Source organism: Anolis carolinensis, chromosome 1 (assembly GCF_035594765.1).
Source record: "Anolis carolinensis isolate JA03-04 chromosome 1, rAnoCar3.1.pri, whole genome shotgun sequence".
NCBI lineage: Eukaryota > Metazoa > Chordata > Lepidosauria > Squamata > Dactyloidae > Anolis > Anolis carolinensis.
The window spans coordinates 309583283-309595908 of NC_085841.1; the positions used below are offsets into that span (position 1 = coordinate 309583283).

The window sequence follows — 12626 nt, forward strand, 5'->3', positions numbered from 1 at the left end:
CAAGTGGTGTGCCACTATAATTTTATATCAAGATTTAAGCAATGGGTGGAAATGTAGAAGGATGTTAACAAGTCCTATGAATGGATTTCCCTCAGTGTTAGTAATATATACTTGTTCCTGTGCCCTTCTAAAAACTACCAAAGCAGCTGCCACAGAAGGGTAAGTGGGTTATGTGTATGTGTGTTCTTTACCTGTACTTCCTGCATTAACAATGATATTGTCAAGACAGAACACTGGAACAAACCTCAAGGGTTCAACTCCCTAGAATTCATTGAGGAACCCACCAAATATAAATGATCTGACCTTTCATATTAAATGAAATAATGAACACATTGCGCTATAAAGAGCCCATCCTGACGGCCATTACATGTAAAGTATTCTCCACATTAGCTCATAGCAATGACTAATTATAGTCAGATTGTGAGACCTCAGGCCTCCCAAAAAGATTTCAATGGAATCCTAAGCCTTGGTTGACTGACCATAGAGGACTTGTTCCAAGTAGTAAGGCAGAGCTGAGCTCTCCCAAACCTGAGAGACAGCTTTCATGGAAAGCAGACATTTGCTTCAACATCTGACGGTTACAGATTCTGTAGATTTTGTCACATGAGCCAGGCAAACTGGCATTGCAGGCAAACCCTATCACACAATGCTGTATACATTCTGCTACCAATTTGCCTCCCTTTTGTGATTCTCCCATCCAACGCCACAACATTCCTGTCACCTATCTTGATGTGATGTAACATCTAAGGGTAGGATTTTCCTTCTCTCCCCTCTCCTTCTCACTATTCCCAAATTGTCTCTTTTCCTTTTATTTTATCCTTAATCTTTGTCTTTTTTGTTATTAATGAATTAGTGTGATGACTCATGGGCCATGTAGTCCCGTTCCTAGTGCTGTTGTGACGGATGAAGAGGAAAACTTGGGTTTTCCACCATTTCAGCCAGAAAGGGAACTTTCCCAGCCAGAATTGGAGCCCTTGCACCTGCAGGAGGTTTGTCTTCCAGAAATCTGCCAAACAAGCCCTGAGTCAAAATCTCCCCCATTTTCTCGCCGTAATTATTATCAACAACAAAAAGGAGTTCAGCAGGCTAATCGCAGAAGCCTGAGAATCGCAGCAAAGCATTCAGATGATTAAGCCTGCTTCCATGAGAAATTTTAGGGAGTCATACATCTGGGCACAGAGATTGACTTTCGGTTCTGATTCCCCAGAGAAGTGTTCTTTGGTGGGAATACGAGACCCTATTTAGGTTCCTTGCCCTTTAGGAATCTTGCGGAGTCAATTCGTCAGCTACTGGAGTAGTGTGTGTGGACAGCGCTACTCCCGCTTCCAAGCCTCGTTCCTGTTTCCAAGCCTCGTTCCTGTTTCCAAGCCTCCGCTCCCAGCCTTGTTTACTCCCCGGATCTTGCCTTGCTTCCCGGACCTTGCCAAGTAATTACCACGGATCTTGTTCTTGCTCCTCGTTTCTTGTTGCCTTGTTTCAAGCCTTGTGTTCCAAGAATCAAGTTACTTCCTAGCCTTGCTCAAGTTTCATGGACTAAAGGACCTTGTCATCTCCCCTCACTTTGCTTGGCAAAGTGAGTGTTTCAGTTATTGGATTACAACTTTGGACCTTAATATTTCATATTGGACATTGGTTCTTTGGACTAAAATTGACCTTCCCTGAAAGGTCTACTTCTGAACTATTTCCTACACTTGCTTTTATTAACTTTATATATTCCCTTAATAAAGATATTAGATAGATTCTGGCCTCTGTGTATGGTTATTGGTGCTCTGCAGCCTGGGTCGTGACAATTAGCAATTGTGCTAAAAGTTAAAAATAAGGAACCATAGTAGTGCAGGAGTGACAATCATGTGTGGAAGCATGATTGCTGGACCATGGAATGGCAAATAGGTACAATTGTGTTGTTAAAGAGAAGTGTAATATCATAGGTCCTTAACCCAGTATATGTCAGTTATTTTCAGTAATGTGACTGTAGCAGAATCACAAGTTGGTATGATAAAGTTCTGTTTCTGTGTTTTTTCAAAGCCTAGCTGTAGCTTCTTTGCAAAACAGCTCCATGGCATCAGAAAAAGAGTGAGCACTTAACCCATCCTATCCTCATCCTGTCTCCCTTTCAGTGCCTCTTATTTCCTGTGCAAGAAATACTTTTTCGCCAGTCCAGGTTGGACAGATGCTTTCACCATGAGCTCTGGTTTGAAGCATGAGCTGGAGTTTGGGAGAACGTGGTGGGTTGGAGAAGAGATTTTTCCTTGGAGAAAATCTCCCAGTTGTTTTTGTCAAAAAATAGCAGCAGTCGAGCTTGAAGAGAGGTGGTATAGCAGAGCTTAGAAAAGTTTCTTTTCATTCGACTACCTGGAGGTTCTGGGAATTGTAGTCCAAATAGTAACTTTTTTCCAATTTTGTGGTGAAATAGTGAAATGTATTGCTCTGCCTGATGTCCAAGAAAGGTTTAGGGCTCCAAAATATCTAAGCAGAAGCCTGCATCTGAAATTGAGTATTCCTGAATAATCTCCAGTTATACCTGGTCTCTCCTCATTCAAGAACTGATTGGGGAATGGAAGACCTCAGGCAGATGCCAGAGTGCATATTACAATTTTGTCTCAGATAATTTCAGTCAGATGAGCTTAAGCATAACTGCTTGGGTTGCAGCCATGCAAATTATGACAAAAATCTGTTTCCAGTAAGGAAAAGCAAAGCAAGTCAGAGTTTCTGTTCTAGGTAGCACCATGGACAACTCCATCCTAGATAGCTTCAGCTTGGTCGGAGCAAAGAGTGCCATCTTCCTGAAGGTGCCATGCCCAAATGCCCCCAGAATCCTGTGAACATTTGAAGCAATTTAAGACATTGCCTACTGCATAAGCATGAGAAAAACCAATATTCAATGGTGATGGTTACCTCAGTGTGACAAATATCTTCAGGACTTTATTTTGAACATTATATATTTTAAACATTTAGTGTTCTGAACATTAATGAAGTACTGAACCTGTTTGGAGGAAAGTGTTTCAGCACCTTTCAAATTTGAAATAACACCTAGAATAGATTCATTGCCCACCCTGCTAACCCCACTGACATGGAAATCACTAGTTACCATTGCTGGTAATATTTCCAGTGCTTGGTGGTGGTCATTTGTTTATGTTGCAAAAATATAAAGGAGCAAGGGGAATGATTTGCTAGATATGGTTGTGGACTTGTCAAAATCTGTGATTAGAAGAAATGGTACCAATGAGATACAATTTCCCAAAGTTAGTATGCTGATGTATATTTTGATTTTAGACCTGCTCAAGTAAAGCCCTGCACATGAATGCTTACAGTGTGCAAAGAGATGCCTCTAAAACTGAGGTGAATGAGCTTGCCACAAGTATGCATTTCTTTGTGCACTGGAGCAGCAAAGCTGCTGAATCAGGGTCTCTGCAATGTTGTTTGTCTAGCCACGTAGGCAAAGGAGGTAAGAGAAGCACGAAGGTTCAGATTCTGTGCATCTCCAGAGAACTGCAATAAGAAAGATTTTCAGTTCTCTTGTAACTTCCAAATGAGTCCAGTAGCCTGCTGACAAACTTTATTTTAGCTGTAAATTCCTAGGGCAAAAAACAACTGCATCATATAATTGGAAAATGTTTCTCATCATTTCAGATGCTGAAGATTTAGTGCATGTTTTAGCTAAGATATGGATTGCTGGGTTTTCTTTTTAATATTTATGGGTTTGCTTAAGCAGTAGAGCCAGTCATCTCTATTACTTAGGGGCAAGAAATGAAACAATTGTTTTTGAGCTGATTATACTCCTCCTGAAAACTAGCATTTTCATTCATCAAAGTACTAGCTGAAACAGCCTTCCTAGACAATAAATATGTCATCTCAACTCATTTCTCTACTCATAAAGCCCAGATTATTCTGTCCAGATTGTGCCTTTGTTGTGGTGTCAGCAGAGTTAGTCTAGTTCAGGGATGTGACTGATGGTGGTCAATCCTTATATTGTGTGTATCTCACAGTACTGTGTAGGAACGATTAGGTTAAGTTCTCCACTTCTTTAAGCCAATGCTACCCAATAAAACAGTCTTCTTTGATATTCATCCAGTGCCCATTAATATGCCTGGGCTGACACAGTTAAACATTCAAATAATTTTTTAAATGTCTCCAGTTTTAGAGAGTTGAAGCCTGAAACTGGAGCACAAGAAATAAAGCACTAAAATTGTTCATTTTTTTCTTCAAATGTAGTTTTTGCAAGTAAAATTGATAAAATGGAAATGCTAAGTTGATTAAGAGTTTTTGGAATCAGCAAACATATAATTTTGTTAAACTGAAGCTCCACAAGATACCTTATTTTTTTTTAAATGCAAATCACTATAAGACATTTATTTGAAAACTGCAATTGCAAACTGTTTCTAGACATATCTGTGTCAGCAACAAATATGTAAAAACATGTTAAGCATCAGCTCTTCTAATAGAATGGGGTGGGCGCAGTGTAGTCAACTTGACAAGCCTCTTTTGTAACCAGCAGCTCCAATCCCCATGGGGCTTAAGTATTATTGTCAACTGGAAAAATTTAGTTTTGACAAGAATGTAGAGGTGGCTGATAATAAAATTAGCCTCCTCATCATTTCTTGTTTGGATTTCATATTTCTAAAATTGATTGGAGGTGAAGTTGTCATTTTTTATCCTGGTGTGACTTCCGGAAGATGCTGGGCATGAAATAGTTGTTCCTGGGCTAACTTCCCATGAAGCATAAGCTGAACATTGGGGATGCCTGCAATCTGAATGTTATTGATTAAGCAGTGAGTTTGACTATGACATCTTTCACCTATGTGATTCTGTGATCTTATTAATGAAATGGATTAGTAGTCATAGAGTTGATAGGGCTAGAATTAAGAGTTATCCATTCGTATCTGAAGCAAAGAAACAAGAAACTCTTTTATAGTGCCACCCTGTCTATGTCTATTTGGGTGAAAATCTAATTGAATTTGGTGGGTTTATTTCCAGGGAAGTAGGTATAGGATTGTAGCCTTAGATACAAATTACATCTCCTTCACATAAATCATGTGTGAATAAATAAACCATGTGTGAATAAATCATCTTCCTGACTCCAAACATGAGTCTGATGGATATGACTTAACTGAGTTTCTATATATAGGGACAAAAAGGAAATGAGAAAGCAGGCAGTAGTATCTCATCCAAGATCAGATCAGTTTCAGTAGCTCAAGATGTTCAAAATGTAACCCTTTAGGGAACAGAATCTGTGATCTTAAAATCCACATGGCTTCTGGTTTCAATAACCTATTCCAACAGGGGAACAGGAGCAGCATTTATGTAGTACATTTTATATGTATTCAGTGTGCTTCATGTTAGGACTGTGTGCATGTTTTGCCCAAAGCCTGAATACTAGATCAGATCAACTTGAGATCATCAGATCAGTTGCGGTTTACACCTTCCTAAAACATTCCACTGTTTTCTTGGTCTCTGTGGGGTAACAGGCACTTCAGGATGGCAAGAGGAAGCCCATGGAAGTCCTGGAAGTGCTATCACCAATAAAGGACAGTTTGTAGTGTGGTAAATCCAAAATGATTTGAAGGAACACAAAAACAAAACAAGAAATGGGATGGCTTGAATTGATAGTTTGACAAGTGTTTGAATGGTATTCTCTGACCATTCCGATTGCAACATTTGTGAGGAGGGTTTGTGTATAATATGACGGAGGTTATGTATTCCTGTGTTTGTATGTGCAGTCACTGGAGTTATATCTTTCAGTGTTTTCCACTTTTCCCTTTTCCTAAGCTTGCATAGCTCCCTCCTTCCCTCAAATCAATTAGAGGCTGGATGGCCCTCTGTCAGGGGTACTTTGAATGCGATTTCCTGCTTCTTAGTGGGGGGTTGGACTAGATGGCCCATGAGGTCTCTTCCAACTCTACTATTCTATGACTCTATGATTTTATGAAAAGACAGATGAGAGTTCTATGTGTGGTTTATTTGTATAGTATTAGTTTTGGAAACATTTATTCTCATTTTCTTTCTCTCCCTTCTTTTCTGGAGTTGTGTTTGTGCCTCTGTGTGTGAATTTGGGTGTCATTAGCATACTGATAGCACTACACCCCATGCCACCAGATGATCTCTCCCTGTCGTTTCATGTAGATTTTAAACAGCTTTGAGGTTAATAACAATGTCATTGTTTCAGGAAAGGTTTAATAGCAATGTTATAATACAGCAGTCAATTTTGATGATTGGATCAGGGAATTTATAAACAAAGGAAGTTTTATTCTCTGATTTCTGTTTCTCCAGTGATTCCCATAAGAATTTTTTTTTTGTAATTTATCAATTTTATCCCAACTCTCTGTCCATACTGGTTCCACAAGAATGTGTGTTGAAATAAGGAGAGTTGAAATATGGTGCTGTGTTGGTTGTTGACTTCGAATTTCAGATAAAATCTGTCAGAGATACAAAAACATCTTGAGTAAATTGGATGTTATTAAGTAAAACCACTTAAGCATTTCTAGAAATATTTCAGTGTGGATTCTTCTTTCTTTCGAGACAGCTGTCAAAATATTGGCATCTCAGCTGGAAGGAAACTCTGTGTTTGTTAGAAGCTTTTCAACAAGTGCATGGATGGCCTGCCTGGAAGATGGATCCCTATCATGCTAAGCTGTTACAGTACTATATTGGTATGGCACCATGCATTATATTGTAGAATCCTGTGGGTTATAGTTTAGTGAGGACCAAGAGCTCTCTGACCGATAATTCTCAGTGCCTCTCCCTGGATACCATAGGAAGACACCATGCATATTACAGTGTGGTGTGCCATGTAGCATGGTTTGATAGTGTATTTTTTCATCTAGTATATTTTATTATTAATAATAATTTGTTGTAATAATAATAATAATAATAATAATAATAATAATAATAATAATAATAATATCTTTATTTATATCCTGCTCCATCTCCCTAGAGGGACTCAGAGAGGCTCATTTTAGAAAATGTATAAGCTGAAGTGCAGACACATCTATCAGGAGGTTGGGTAATGACTTCAACTCATGGCTGTCTATCCACCTAGGCTAGGGCTATCACCTTGATTACAACAGTGGTTTATTTAAAATGTTCAAAAGACTACATACTTATTGCTTCAGGATCACCAACACTCAACATGTAAATACAGTAGAGTTTCACTTATCCAACATAAATGGGCCAGCAGAATGTTGGATAAGTGAAAATGTTGGATAATAAGAAGGGATTAAGGAAAAGCCTATTAAACATCAAATTACATTATGATTTTACAAATTAAGCACCAAAACATCATGCTTTACAACAAATCAACAGAAAAAGCAGTTCAATACATGGTAACGTTATGTAGTAATTACTGTATTTACGACTTTAGCACCAAAACATTGAAATGTTTTGAAAACATTGACGACAAAAGCATTTACTACTAAAAAGCAAACTACGTTGGATAATACAGAATGTTGGATAAGCGGAGGTTTGATAAGCGAGACTCCACTGTATAGCCTTCCATTTAGGAATTCAGAAATGCACCGGACAGCTGTACTTGCTGTGTCCTCACCCAAATTGACTTGAAGGCATACAACAACACCAGGCCAATCTCACACTAGCTAATATACATACTTCCAGTCTTTCTTACAGTTATAGAGGTTGGCAGGGAGAAAGGGTGTTACAGCTTGGAAATCTATATATATAATAAAAGTGAAATCGGAGTATGTATCAGCGTTTTGATTGGCCTGGCGGAATATGTGCTCGCGTTTTGATTGGCCGCCACTATCCCAGGCCACTGAGACCAACAGGAATGACGGATCTGCACCAAACTTGGCACACTTCATCCCCACGATGCACTTTATGACCTGCTGCCATTTGGGGGAGGATGGACCACAGATGATGGGATTTGCAGTACTTTCAAACACTTTAACTCCCACAGACTACTGCAATGCCCACCAATGATAGAAATGGACCAAACTTGGCACACAGAACTCCTGTCGACCCCTTTACATCCTGATGTATATTGGGGCAGGATGGACCAAGGATGATGGAATTTGCAGTACCTTCCCTCACTTCTTGAGACCACAGCAACTGCCACAAATCACACAACTGAACCAAACCAGGCACACATATCCCAAATGACACACTTCACTTGCTGCAGCAGTTTGACGGAGGGTGGACCAAGGATTATGGGATTTGCAGTACATTCATCCAATTCACCTCCCACAAACCACTGTGATGCCCATGAATGACAAAACTGTATCAAACTTGACACGCAGGTGCAGAGTAGCCCACTTTACATCCTGGTGCAGTTTGGGGTAAGAGGGACCGTGGATGAGGGGACTTACAATATCTTCAGTCACTTCCTGGGACTACTGTGACCCCCACCAATGACTGATCAAGACCAAACTTGGCACATAGAGCCACCATGGCCCACTCTACATCTTGGTGAGATTTGAAAGAGCTTGGACCTTGGATGATGGGACTTGCAGTATATTCATTCACTTCCTGAGACCACTGTCACCCCCATCAATGTCTCATCAAGACCAAACTTCAAACAGAGAACACCCATGACTCACTCTACACCCAGGTGCAGTTTGGAGGATGATGGACCATGGACGATGGGACTTCCAATACCTTCACTCACTTCCTGAGAGCACCGCGACCCACACAAATGACTGATCAAGACCAAACATGGTACATGGAGCCCTCATGACCTATTCTACATACTGGCTCTGTTTGGAGGGGGATGGACACTGGACGATGGGACTTGCATATGGGAGTTGGAGCTCACCCGCACCCACTGAACCCAGCTGACATTGGATATAGGCTACACTTGGAACACAGGCAAACAATGCCTTTCTCAAATGACCCGGGCATCGCCGGGTCTCCAAGCTAGTATTATATAAAGCAGGAGGGGGGATCTGTGGCCTTCTATAGTTTTAGACTATAGATGATACCATCCTGAGCAGTGGCCATTATGACAATGGTTGATGGGGCTAATAGGTCTGTGTCTTCTTCCAGCCATTTGCTGCTGCTGGAAGCCTCCAGGAGTTGTAATGTCACACACCAAAGCATTTCCAAAACCTTTTCTGAGTCCCTAAACAAAAGCAGAAGTGATATGTTGTTATGATCAGTTTCAGTTTATTATTATTTTTGAAAGAGGCTAATTTTCCATAGTTTCAGTGATAACGTGGCCACAATAAACCCCCAAAGCGGGAAATGCCATCCCCCACCCAACAAGCTGCTACAGTTGTACAGTTCTGTTCTGCACATTGCCACTGCTCTACATACCCAGCATCTCCCACCTAAACAATGGAATAAAACTATTGTAGTCCTGTCCAATCTCCATTTATTAAATTTAAATGATCAAAGTTCAAAGTGTTTATTAAAATATTTAGATTCGACCCCATATCACTAGATAATCAGCGTGGGATGCAAAAGCAAAACAACAACTTGAAACAGTTTAAATTAGTGTAAAGCATTGTAGACACTAGTGCATAATATATCCAAACATTGCAATCTTATCAGGCCCTTAAATGCATTATTTGAATATATAAAATCTTCACAGATACTCATCCAAAGTTAGATAAATGTTAAGAAGCTCCCAGAAGCTGTAAATGAGGCAGATATGAGGAACTCCTCAATAATTCCCTGAGTTTCTTCACTAATCTTTGGTCATACATGACAAAATGTGCGTCAGTATCATGAGAAAAAAAACTTGAGTGAGTCTCAGATTTGTACACTGCTAACCACCACAGGATTGTGAGAGGCTCTGAAGCCGTCTATATTTGATTAGTGGTATATTCAAACTGAGACAGTCTTATTTAATGGATAAATGTTCATTAATGGGTTAATGTTCAAATCTTCATGAAGCTGGATTCCCCCCTCAATAAATCTAAGTTTAGATTAACTACAATTACAGTATTCCATGCAGCTATGCCAGAGGAAGGGGTGTGAGGGGAGAGTATATAAGCCTAAATCAAACGTGTTACAGCAAAAGGTTATTTATTGAACAAGGCCACACTATATAGTTTGTGTTAGCAGTACTCCTTAGCCAAAGTTCCAGTTGTCCCCATGAGCAGCACATACCAGTTACTCATTCCTCATTGTATTCATTCTGCACTACATCCTTACTGACATCAGTATGTATGTCTGTTTCAAAGTCTAGAAGTTCATTCTCTTTCTCTTCTGGGAGCAAATGAGGAGAGGACAATCAAACAGCAGAACTTCAAGACCCCTGACCCTTCACAGAGATTCCAGTTTTTAAGATGGAAAATGAAACTGATAAATTATCTCATGGAACACCTTTTTCGACTTCCCCTCCATAAAGGCAAACTAAAACCTGCTCTTTAGATGTGACACTTGGCTGATCTGTAGTGCCTAATTAGGCTGAACAAGGACTAATTCCCAACCTCTCCCCCATTCCCCCAAAGTGTTTCTTAGCAATTTGCTAAAGAAAAGAGTAGTTTGGAGAGTTCATTCTTCTTTGTCCAGTTACACAGCCAATTTAATCTAGGGAGGTTTCATGGGTAATACTCTCATAGCTGTGAGATCTAAAGAATCCTTAAGATGAAATGTGTATCTTTTTATCTAGCTTAATTTTACATGTTTTAAAATATATGTATCTTCTAGAATAACAATAATAAGGTGTTTTACTAGAATAATAATTACTACTGTTACTATTCTCATCCTCTTCTTTATACCCCATCTTTCCTTTAAGATTGAAACTCAAGAAGGCTTACAAATTAAAATGTTTTCAGTACCTTTGACGCTTAATTTGTTGTTGGACTGATCTATCTGCCCATTTTATAATAGCCCCATTCTTGAGGTGTTGCCAATGTTATTTTGCACTTTATTGTCCATTTCAACCGTGAAATACCTTTCCCATTCCGGCACATTCTGTACTGGGTTTTATGAATTAGTCTCCTGTTTTAATATTGTATGTTCCATGTTGATTTTATCAATTGTTTTACTGATCATTGAGGTTTTATTGGTATAATTGTTTTATTGTTGTATCATTGATATTTGATTGTTTTATCGGGCTAGGCCCCATGTAAGCCGTCCCGAGTCCCTTCGGGGAGATGAGGCGGGGTATAAAAATAAATTTATTAGTATTATTATTATTATTATCATCATTAAAAACATACCAAAGACAGTATTAAAATAAAATCAGACTATTAAGAATATTAAAACAATCCAAAATGCACATTTAAAATGACAAAAAATATAAATTTAAAAACATTATAGCATTGTTTTAAAAGCCTGTTCTTTTTAATGAATTTATGATCTGCCTAATAATAGTTTGCCATTATTCCTGGCACATACCACTGCACAATTCTTCCATTTAGAGAACATGACAACACAGTTCTACTCAACACAAACACACAGTTTCATACTGAAGCATATTACAAAAAAGAACCCTCAAATTGTAGCTAGAATTACAAAGACTAGAAAGCCTAACTCTTGAGAGCTGCTGCTTAAAAGCAAAACTAGAAGATTAAAAATAGTCCTCATAATATTTTTGTTACTGATAACGTTTCTATATCCACTGAATACTCATGAAGCAATTAGGCCCTATCAGAACTGTGACTGTTTTCACTGGAGTGAAGAATGAATTTTTAACTGAGCATATGCATACATAGCATTTATACATAGCTTTCAAAATCCTCATTGAAAAGTTGATTACTATCAAATTACTACCTTTTGGATAAAATTATATTTCTTTCCATAGCTGCTGATCAAATAGAATAAATTAAAGCTGCTTCCTAAATGGCACTTTAATTTGTTTTTACAGGGAACCTGAATAATTCCACAGAAGAAGGTAGTTTATCTCAAGCATAGGACTGCTCTTTCATTCGCCTACAACACTAGTGGAATCTGTGACTATTAGCTTCTCTGCACTGGCCCAAAACCCTATGCCCACAGCAAATTGACTGCTGGCAGTCTTCACAACACACAGTGGCTTCTGATAGGGTTCCCCCTCCCCCTTAAAATGACTTTGCCCCACTTTTGGTTGGAAACTCTGGAGTATCCTGAGTGGACAGTGGGCTGAGTACAATTAGACTGGATCCGCTGTCCAGATGGACATCACTCTTTCTCTGAGCTGGTCAGCTGGCTGGGAGCAGTGGCAACAGTGATACATAGGAGCACACAGCTCATGTAGTACCAGGACAAATGGGCTTCAAGGGTACTTTTACACAGAGCTAATTTGCCTGGTATAGACATGCCCTATATCTACTGCTACTGTTATTATGGATATCATCTCCATATTCCTTATTCCAATTATGCTAACTTGATAGATCGCTTTCTCCCTTTTCCATTGCCATAGATCAGGGGTCCTCAAGCTTTTTAAGTAGAGGGATGGTCCAAGGTCCCTCAGTGTGTTGGGGGGCCAGACTATAGTTTGAAAAAAAATACGAACAAATTCCTATGCACACTGCACATGTCTTATTTGTGGTGCAAAACAAACAAACAAAACAATGAAAGAACAATACAATATTTAAGAATAAGAACAATTTTAACCAACATAAACCTACCAGGATTTCAGTGGGAAGTGTGGGTCTGCTTCTTGCTGATGAGATAGTCAAGTTAATTAGGATTGCTGTTGTTGATGTATGCCTTCAAGTCATTTCAGACTTTGGGACTAAGTCTAA

At 39.2% G+C, this 12626-nt stretch overlaps 1 protein-coding gene across 2 annotated transcripts in view; it reads left to right on the plus strand.

The window, feature by feature from the left end:
• rgs6 (regulator of G protein signaling 6) overlaps positions 1-12626 on the plus strand; it is a 315892-nt gene that overhangs the window by 173360 nt on the left and 129906 nt on the right. The window lies entirely within an intron of this gene.